Source organism: Lolium rigidum, chromosome 6, assembly GCF_022539505.1.
Source record: "Lolium rigidum isolate FL_2022 chromosome 6, APGP_CSIRO_Lrig_0.1, whole genome shotgun sequence".
Lineage (NCBI taxonomy): Eukaryota > Viridiplantae > Streptophyta > Magnoliopsida > Poales > Poaceae > Lolium > Lolium rigidum.
Genome location: NC_061513.1, coordinates 90,471,763 through 90,482,695, shown reverse-complemented (window position 1 = coordinate 90,482,695; position 10,933 = coordinate 90,471,763). Strand labels below are relative to the sequence as shown.

The following is a 10,933-nucleotide window of genomic DNA, read 5'->3' as shown; positions in this document are numbered from 1 at the left end:
CCTTCTTGAAGCATCCGAGTCTTGATGTTTGCATATTCTTTTTTTAAGACCTATCATGTACACCCAATATGAACATGACCCAAGACTACCAGGCATGGTTTTTGATACAGTTGTAGAGACAAGAAGGTCACCGAGAAGGACACCATGAAGTGGTATCTATTCACCTTGTTCATTTGTTTTTGATTCCAGCTCCAATTGTTGGTGGTGATTGATGGGATCAGGTAGGTGCCGTATTCTTTTGTTGTCAAAATACAACTCCAATTGCTGGTGGTGAGGGATAGAATCAGGCATGTGCACCTTTAATTACCCACTACCAAAGGCTTGAATGCCACTTTGAGATGTCTTTGCAGCTCAAAGTTCATAATTTGATTTTATTCTCTTTATTACTTACCCGGTTGTAATACTTTCATGAATTAGGTCGTGCTCTACTAAATTCGCACCTAGTAAACATACTTAGCGCCCAAATAAATTTGCGGATCCTCGCCCAAATAAATTCGCAAATCCTCAAGCGAATTAGGAAGAGGATGCACAACATACTAGCTGCTCAACATATTCTTGATTAAATAATCAGGCCATTTAATTCTGCATGTGAATTGGTGTCAGAAGTTCTGAAATTGAATGATAATCAGCGACATATTGAGTTAAAGGGATCTTTTTTCAGAATTATCTGAAGGCATAAATATCTACTTCGGTCAAGAAGCTTTCTACTCAACCATGGCTTATACTTTGAAAAATGTTATGATCCTCTACCTATAATGTAGTAAGTACTTCATGAGGACATGGAGTACTCATAAGTACTGCAATGAACGTAGAAGCTACATAGTTGATAACAGAGTATCAATTATCATTTGTATTCATGTCCAAGGGATGGCGAGATTTGTGGTGGTGTAGGCAATCACTGGGTCCTCCATCGGGACGTGGAATACTGGAATCGCAGAGTATGTTGCAGGATATAGTAGGTAATCTTGCCTTCCCTTCTCTTGGTCAATACATTTACGTCAGTTTCCACCATCGAGCAATGTGATCTGTTGCTAGGTGAAGATGATACTTTGATTCACAAGTAGATGTAGAATTAGCGGCACTCTACTTGGACTACTTATCTTCTCTTATTTTCTGGGAAGGAGATCTTCATGTGTCCTGATGTCAGACTAGTTGTGGATGCAATTTTCCGATGAACCAAAACTGGATAGTAAACCCTGTATGGTTGTACCATAGTTGGAATGGACCTAATGGCCACATACATATTGTAATGTTAATAGTTGAGTTCTCTTTCTTAATAAGGGAGACACACCGTCTATGGTCCAATAAAATAAGTTATAGGAACAATAAAATAAGTTATATAAAAAAGAATTAATGCAAACATTTATCCTTATGTATGAGAGGCTCCTGGATGACGCCCAGTCCTCAATCTTTTATCCTTATGTATGAGAGACTCAATGAAGTGTGCACAAACGCAGGAATTCCTCAGCATCTCTTCAGCATAAGACCATGATGGTTTAGTTTTAAAATTAACTCGGTCTGTTCGATGGTCACTAGAGTAAACTATGAGCGCCACATTGTTATGGACCTCGCAGAGACACTGGAGCTCAAGGGAATGGAAGGTTCGGGTATTGACATTGATGATTTCGGGTTTCATATTTTTTGATGCGAAGGTCCAGGTGAAGGTAAATAACTTAGGACAATGTACGAGCTCATAACCATGTAAATAAGGTTATTAATTAATTAATAATTCAAGTAGACAGTTTGATACTTTTGTTATTGATGTTTGCATTCCAGAGCTCTAAACTGAAGTCCTGTGATGATCTAGAACACCACTCATACTTGGTATGCTACTCCTGGCAGGTTTAGTTAAAAAGTTGGTGAACAAGAGGTCTAAGACATTATTCATCTTTTTTATTTACCATAAGGTGATTCGCAAAATCAACCAGATTGGCCACTTGAAGTTTTGAAGGATAATCTGAGCCCTTAACAAATACATCATATTTCATGGAAAACAGTCTGAGCAAGAGTGTATTTGTAGCCATGTATCTGTTTTATAATTTGAGAATTGTTACAGTACCAGAAGATACCATATTCCAAAATGAAGAGAGCACTTTTTTTGCAAACTCTCCTTTGCCATGAAAAGAAACACAATGTCACTGCGTTTTCTCGAGAAAAACAATGAAGAGAGCACTTTTTGACTGTAGAAGAGCTTATCTCTTAGTATTATAGTTTCAGAACTAAGGTAATACCATGTCATCGATCATCCTTCCTTACAGTGATTCATAGAAGTTTCGTTGTAGTATTTAGAAAAAAATACCCTTTCTCATAGTCATCCATAGAAATTCAGTTCTCATGATATGATTTTACCAAGATCATCTCTAGGCTTTCCATTTTTCCGATATAACATACTAGATGAAAGGCGCGCTTCGCCGCGCCGCCTGCATTTCATCCTGACATAATGTGGCTGCCGTGGTAGCATTGCAGTCATTTCGATCTTCTCAACAACTGCAGGTGTAACACGTTGTTGACAAAAGAGGGGCAAAATGGTAATGGATTTTCATAGGTCATGTGATAAACAAAACTGGTAACACATTATGGCCTCAAAGGAAACACCTTGTACCATAGGGTGTTAGTAGACCACTCAAAATCAATTTTAACTTCCCTGAGAGGGAGCCAGCTAACTTGATAAATATGCCAATGAACAAAAATTGCAAGATCCCTGGCCGAGAGTATCAACAATCAATATGTATAACAATAAACACGTTAGAAATTTGGTCATCCTAAAAAGAGTCAATTTGTACAACAAAACTTAGAACTAAGTGTAGTTGTGCTACTTTAGTTTTTCTACTGGTCAAGAATAGAACAAAATACGTAGAACAACCTCCAGTTCCAAGGTCCTTCAATGTATTCTCATTGGGGTTCTTCGTGCTCGCAGACCCAAGTGGTTTTCGCCCTGGTGGCAGGGAGGACAGTTAGCCATGGAGTAGATGGACTGGAGAACACCTCTAGTCCCGCCTCTGCCACCAACATAGATGGACTGGAGAACATCGGCAAAAAGACAGTTTAAACCTGGTTTTTAGTTGCCAGAACAACAGAAAATAAAGAAAATAATAGTGGAGGTTGCACAGGAACATAATAGAAAGTCTTACTGCAGAATGTTTGTTTCCAAAGGAAAAAATAAAATACATAACTGATTCAGGTGAATTTGCACTTCAATCAGGAGCAAAGTATGTACTTTCGTATTCTAACATGAGTGTTGTAAACTGAATTTGGCCTGCTATATTTTGAGCTATTGATGTCAAACATAAACCAGGGGTGGTTTGCTCAATGTAAAATGCCAGACCACAGAGTTCCTGCTTTCCTTTTACCAACAACCTTTAATGAAACCTCTGCAAGCATTGTATGTTATGAAGTTATGGTCTTATGGATACACATAGCCACTTGGAGCTACCCATTTATCTGTTTATGCCAGTGTTTGCATGAGAAAATCACCATCACTCAGATGTGCTAAGCATGGTGATAGTCAAAGTGCAAGATAATTGATGCACCATAAATACCATGAGATAGAAAGCAATTCCAAGTAATACCTTTAAATACTTGGACATTTCTACAACCTAAAGCAAAGGAGAAGTACTGGGTTCTTATTGTGACTTTGGGCACTATGCAAACTGGGTAGTATTGCTTCCGTTAACTCTTTTCTAGTATTGCTTCCATGGATAGTTCTAAGGCTGGTGCCAATGCATCACCCCACTCTCACCCGCCACGTCAGCTTTTTTCCCTCACTCTCACCCCACTCTCACCCCACTCTCACCCCACGGTGCCAGTGCACGGGCTATAGTGCCAGCTCTCACTTCTCTCTCCTCCACATCAGCTTTTCTCTCTCCTCGACATCAGCATTTCTTTTTGAGATTACAACATTAAAAATAATGCAAGGAGATTATTTTATTGAACTAAAATTGTTACCGATTACATCATAAAAAAATTACATAAAAATTTGCACTAAAAAGGTTCGCAACAATGTTGCCAATGTGATTGTTTGCTCTATTTAAATTTTTGTGCAAAAAGCCCCTCAAAATTTGGCTCAAAACACCCTAAAATACCAAATCCTACCATGTTTTTATTTTTCCTAAGCAAATCCTAAAGTCCAGGGGGTTTTCTGCAAAACCCCCTTTGTCTTCTTCTCCACGCACGCAGCCAAGCTGCTGCTTGTCGACGTCTGCGCCGCCGGACTCCGCCGCTCGCCGGCGATTCCGGCCCCCCTCTCTCTCGCCCCGCCTCTCGCCCCCCTGCCAGCGCGCCGCCCCGCCTCTCGCCCCCCTATCGCCTCCAACGCGGGCGTTAGCCGGGCGGGAGCGGGCGCCCCCGCCGTCTCCTGCCGCTCTCGTCCCGCCCGCCTCCCGCCCCGCGCCGGGCGATACCGCCCCGCCTATCGCCCGCAATGGCACCAGCCTAAGCTTCTGGGTAATGTATGTGCAGTGTAGGCCTCAGAGATTCAGGAAAGCTCGGACTATTCACATACTTTAAAAAGTAAAAAAAAATCACTCCTTTAGCCCAATGATAACATTTATTGAGTTGCTAGCTAGATCCAATTAATTTAACTTCATTAATCAACCAAGTTCACTCAGTTGGTTGCTCAAATCAAGATAAATAATATAGCTTGAATCATTTTAACAATTTAGTAACAGTCTAAACACATTGACATAATCAAAGCAGGACCAAATTCACTACCACAACAACTACCAAATATGGTACTTGCTTATCACTATTTTTCGTCAAACTTTTCCTTTCAATTCTTTGATTTATGTCACTAAAAATGGGCCCAACACAGTGTAGAACCCAGAGTCAAGTAAGAGAATCGAGGGAGTTAACGATATAGAGCAAACCATCTCACAAGCCGAAGTGGATGGCCAAGATTGATCACAGCGGTAGAAACCTGAAGTTAGTTAATGACACATAACGATAATCACACAAAGCAACTATTTGTACTATCCTAAATGCCATTGTGGTCGATGAAGTTCAATCAGTATTGTGCATCATTTTTAATTTTTAGCTCCGCCAAGGCCTACTTATTGCCTATAGGAAATTCACACTAATCTTCCATCACAAATATCGAACATTAGATAATCAAAGCACACATAGGTCTAGGCAATCAAATGCTAAAACCTGCATTCACCTAAATATACCCTAGATCTGCATTACCTCTATGGCGAGACAACTATATAACAAAAATAAAACAAAATCAGACCAACCTGTAGGTCAAACCAAGGTGCAGGAATCAATACAATGCTTAAGAAACATAACTAACTGATGCCACCAATAATCCAATACACTGAAACTATTTGATTGAAGATGTGCCATAGTAAATAAATATACTATAATCTGCAGATTTAATCATTGGCGCCTAAAGGTTATCTGGAAATATGGCTAAGTAGTACGGTATATAAATTAACAACTATCCCAGGCCCTTTAGTACATACGGTTTCTTTCATATGTATCTCTTTAATCTTTTAAAAATCAATTAGCAATTATAACAACCATTACTCAAATTCCAAGGTATTTAGTACATATTTTTCCCACTTCATATGGTTTTCTTGTTAATACAGATGTATGTCTTTCATCTTTCAACATTACCACGACTTTAATTATCAGAGGTCCATATGATTGAAATTTTAAGAATAGACAAAGAGCAATTTTGGTAGATACAGTACTGACATTATAAACTGGTACACAAATTTCTTAACATGAATCCTGGCCTTGCCAAGGTAGTGCACCTCCTTTGATGTGGCATTCACATGGCAGGACAACACATCGCCTGAACCACACGCAGATGGCACTGAAGGATAAACGTGGCCACAGATAGATATCCATACCTAGGCGGTTGTGGACAGTCAGGGTTTGGTTCCAACGCAGCGGCAGAGGGTGACCGTATGATTGTCGCCGAGGGCGCACATAAACCTGTCTTTGTTGTTGGCGGCACGGGAGAGCTCGACTTGACCCTTTCCTGAGATGCGGTGCCGCTGGTGGCGGCGTGGCCGAGCTTGGCGGAGCCAGGACCCTTTCCTAGAGGAGGAAGTGGAGGACGTTGACTTGCTACACCAAACAAAGAGCAAATATTCTTGTCCTCCTCCAACATCAGGAGAACAGACACATGATTGGAGAAGTTATAGCAATAGATGGAGAATATGCAGACCAAGTGTAAAGATCTATTTTCCTTAGGAAAATGTCAAAATGTGGAAGCTACATGTGTGCTTACTTAGCTTGATGAGAAAAACATAATGCATGGTACAGCCATAATATTTGAAAGACAGCAAACAAAGATGATTTAATCATTATATATACCAGAACATCAAAGAAAATAGCTTTGTTCGCTTCTGTGCTCTCTTGCTTTGCCTGCTGCGCATCTTTCATAAATTTTGGTGATGAAGCAGCATGCAGTAAGAAATCAAGCATATTTTCTATTTTTCTCCAAGATGCTGAAGCGATCCTGGTTTCAGAAGCTCCATCTTGTCATTCTGCATAGAATACAGCAATAAGATATCAAGAGTAAGCAACTGAAACGTTTCACGAAAATGGATTGAATCTGCTGTCACATATTCTTTTGACTTTCTGTTACACATTCGAGATCAGCAACATTACAGTTAGATCTAGAGCTAGCACCTTAGTTCAAATTTCTGATTGGCAGGCATAAATTATAATCTCATGCAAATGAATAATTTCACCCAAACATCGATAAGAAATAAAATGGTTGTAACTGAGTAGACGATACATGATACATTAGTTATTCAGTTCATAACAAATACAATTAAATGCATTTTAAGGGATTGCGTTGCAGTAACCTTCTCTCCAGAATCTTAATGAACATATATTATATACATATCCAAGCCGGTCTGTTATTGGAAAAACAGAACACAGGCTAAATCTTTTTTCGAGAACATCTCATTGAGCATGATGAAGATATCAGGGGCCAAGAGGAGGAGAGCTGCTGCCTAGCATCCATACCATAAGGAGAATAGTAACTAACTGCTAGTGAACTGAGGCATTGATAATTCATCACCAAAGTGCTCTACATGCAAGCAAAAGGCAGTTTATATCCTTCCACAAAAAATTCAATAAACTTGTTTGCAAGCAAAAAAAAGTATTATAAACTATACATAATATGGTGTAATGTTTTATTAATTAGCACATGGAAGCAAAAAAAATGTTTTATAAACTATAAACAGCCAACGATCACCACCAAGTCTCCAGGATTTCTGAAGGTTGTGGTACACAACACTACACTCGCACCATCCCCACTCTACTCGTAGGGTTCCCAGTGCCAAACTTGCTCGTCGGAGGCAGGATCTGGAACCGTCGACCAGCCAAACCCTCTGTCTAGTTAGAGTTCGCCCAAACACAGAAGCTCAGACTACACACACAGAGAGAGAGGGCAGTAGGGGTACCAAATCGAAACATGGCACAAACAAAGTGGACGAATCCATGACGGGGCGGCTCAAATCAACGGCTTGGCTTTCGCCGGAACCCTCGATCGGAAGCTCGCCACATCCGCCGCCGACGCGGGCGCAGCGGCTGCCCGAACAGGGCACTCATGCATGTGGCGCGCGGTGCGGACGGGAGGGCTGGACTCGCAACGCGAGGTCTGACGCAGCGTCTGCACCGAGGGTCGGGCCTCCTCATCGCCGCCCAGTTTAGACGTGCAGAGGCGCCCCTGGCCCACAACCAGCAGCAGGCATTGACGCCGGCATAAAAGGAGCTCTGACCAAGAAGAAGAAGAACCAGAGAAGTGGGCATGGGAGGAAGGAACACTGACCTGCAGACCCGAAAACCAGCCCAGTTCAGCGGCAGGCGACGGACGGCGAAGAGGGCTCGTCAGCGGCTGGATCTTTCTCCGGTACGACGCCGCAGCCGGCCGCGGGCGATCTCTTCCGAGAGGGAGCAGAGTAGGCGGGGGAGGAGCTCGGCGGCCGGCGCAGGGAGGTGGGCAGCGGCGGCGACGGCCGGCTTGGAGTCGGGGGTGGGCTGCGGCGGCGACGGCCCTACGCCATATGAACCCTAGCGCCAGGAAACTTTTCTTTTTTCTGGAAGGCACAAAGAAAAGGAGAGTGGTCGGCAGCTGGCCCCACACGGCTATGCGCACCGTCAAGTCGCTGAGAAGCCAGCGATTACAACAGCATTATATGTTGTAGAGAATACACATTTTCCCAGCCCAGTTCATAGTGCGGTATATGCTGCAGGGTTCCAGCATGTTGTCGCAAAGCTCTGTCAATCTTTGGTCCAGAAAATGTCTACTTCCTTGTTTCCCTTGCTGCACATGGTGAAAATACATATGCAACGAAGAAGTTTTATGTTAGAAATGCATAGTATAGTACAGTATAGTGTTATTGTTATTATGTCAGATGATTCTCACAGGACCATGCTCTCCATGTATGACTCTATGTCTCTACCAGTAAGAACTAACTACTGCCGTGTGATGCTCATCTGTGATTTATTAGTAGTATGGAGTCCATCGTTTCCTGTGTAATAGATAAATATACACTTTTTCTTATTGCCTGACTATTGTGAAATGGGCATGATCTGCAGATTTGTGTACTTTAGGTACTCCCTCTAGACCTACATATTTGTCACGGGTTTAATGAAACTAGACATATTTTATCCTATATTTTAACTAAATCTGTGACAATTATGTAGGAACAAACGGAGTAGCTTTTTGCACCGTAAGGTTTTGTTAGTTTTAATTGCTTTTTTTTTGTGGGTGATATTTTATTGCTTCTTATGTAGATGAGTGCACTGGAGCTAATATATCTGTGCATCATATATATATATATATATTGTGTACTCCATTGAATCTTGCTTCAGTTTTCTACCCACATCAACTTTCGCATCTTCACTCATAGGACTTCTCTTAGAGCCATATTGCCAGACGAGGAGGATGATGACTCTAGCATCAGAAGCTACACAAAAGACTATGGAAAATCTCATTTGAGCAAGATGCGTCGGTTCGCCATTGACTACTTTCCTGCCTCATATGAGAATGGAAAAGTGGAAGATTTTCTGCTTCTGTGGATGCTATTGAAACCACAGTGAGGTTTTTTCATCGGTTTACTAGGGCGAAAAATGATGGTCCTTGTCCTCCACACCGGAAGATCGACCCATCGCCGTTAAAGGTCCTACTACAACACTGAAGCCTAGCGGAGTGGCTCAAGAGCTTCGGGTGGATCATAGGACTTGTGGATGGATGTAGGCCGGAGCACCACACAAAGCAGGAGGTCGAGGTAGGCAGCGGACCGACACGGTACACAACAAACACTACACCAGGACCGCTTCCTAGTGACTCAAAAGACTAAACCCTAGACCCTAAATAAGGACTCAGCAGTGGGCTACGGACGCAAGGTGTGCAGCACGGTCCATCTCATAGCCGCAAAAGTTTCTCCATCCATGGCACTCGACGCCGCCCGCAAGCTTCTCCGGGGACCTGGTCGCGAGGTTCAACATGAATGCGCCTCCGGTGGCTTCTCCTCCTTCTCCGATGGTGAATAACACCGTGCCGCTCTTCTCGTTGAACCACCGCAACTTAAGTGCGGTCGATGGCCTCGTCGGGACCTCGGGAAGTTTGATCAATTCATGGAACTCCCACTCACTAGCCGAGCTCGGCTTCGGGCTCTCGATGGTGATGATGAGACGGCGGATGAATAGTGCGAAGACGAAGCTTAGGTTCCCGTCCGGTGTCACTCCCGAGCAAGCGGTAGTCCGGAAAATAGTGGTTGTTGTAGGGCACGAAGCACACGTCCATGAGTGCGCCGTCGAGGCGCACGCCCAACGCTGCACGGTGCATGGGCCGCAGGGCCACTCCGCGGACCACGACAGCGGGGCCTAGCCGGCGCAGCTTACCGGCATCCATCTTGGCGCCGGGCATCCTCGCCTTCCAGCCTCCGGCCTACCGACGTCGGAGGAGAAGATCCGCATCGCCGTGAAACCGCGGCGGTTGTAGACGAGGAGCACGCGGAAGAAGCCGAGCGGAATGCCGGCGTCAAGATCGTCGCCCGTGAGAATGGCGCACGCGTAGTACCCGGGCAGTCCTCGCCGGAGAGGGCTGGAAGCACGGACACCTCCCCGCTCATGGGGTTGTAGACGCCGAGGGTGAGGCCTTGGGCGCGCTCCTTGCGCCGGAGCTCCAGACGAGGCGCCCGTTCCGGGACGCGACCGGGCGGGCATGCTCGAACAGGCCGCCCAAGAGATGGGAGCCAAGCGACGGCGTGCCTAGGAGGTGCGAGGCGGACGCCGTCGGCACGAAGGTCGGCTGCGCGGAGTCGCAAGGTCGGCGGCGCCTGTGGAAGGCGCGGACGTCTTCGTTTTCTTGATGGAAGAAGCCGAGGGTGAGGTGCGTCCGGTACCGTGTGGGTGGAGGCAGTGAGCGGCGGATGGCGGCGGCGTGCGTGGCCACGGCGAAGCCCCAGCGGCGGCACGTGGAGGAGAAGCGCGCGACGTCGGCGGCGCCCGAAGATGCGCGGGCGATGATCTCGGTGAGGACGTCGGCCGGTAGGACCTCATCGCCATCGGCGCGCCTGGTTTTGCTCCGGCGATGGCGTCGCGATAGCCAGCCGTTGGGGTATGGCGTCGGCCCGGAGCGGGCGCGATCGAGGCCGAGGCGTCGTCGAAGCGGCGGCATTATCGATCAGGGCCAGTTAATCGGGCGCGGGATTCCGGCGACGATGTCGACGGCGGCAAGGCTTGCGCAAGCACGGGAGCGTGTCTGGCGGGTTCTGGTCACGGCGGCGATGCTCAGGGTGCAGAGAGGGGGGCCAGGGGCTGCGCAGGTCGTCGGGGCGGCGGTGGCCGTGGCGCGTCTCGTGGGCGTGTCCACGCCGTGATCGGCATGCCTGGGCCGCCCTGGGCGCGACGCGTGCCAGCAAGGTGGTCATCCTCTCCGGCAATGGCGGTGCTAGGCATGCATAGT

At 45.6% G+C, this 10,933-nt stretch overlaps 1 long non-coding RNA gene and 1 pseudogene across 1 annotated transcript; both read right to left on the bottom strand.

Moving 5' to 3' along the window:
* Positions 1-6,165: 6,165 nt before the first annotated feature.
* On the bottom strand, positions 6,166-7,871 carry LOC124668060. The gene is made up of 2 exons (XR_006991542.1): positions 7,790-7,871; positions 6,166-6,494 (listed from the first exon to the last, which is right to left on the bottom strand). It is a non-coding gene; the product is annotated as an uncharacterized LOC124668060 (long non-coding RNA).
* Positions 7,872-9,616: 1,745 nt separating this feature from the next.
* Positions 9,617-10,645, bottom strand: LOC124662945 (annotated as a pseudogene).
* Positions 10,646-10,933: the final 288 nt, after the last annotated feature.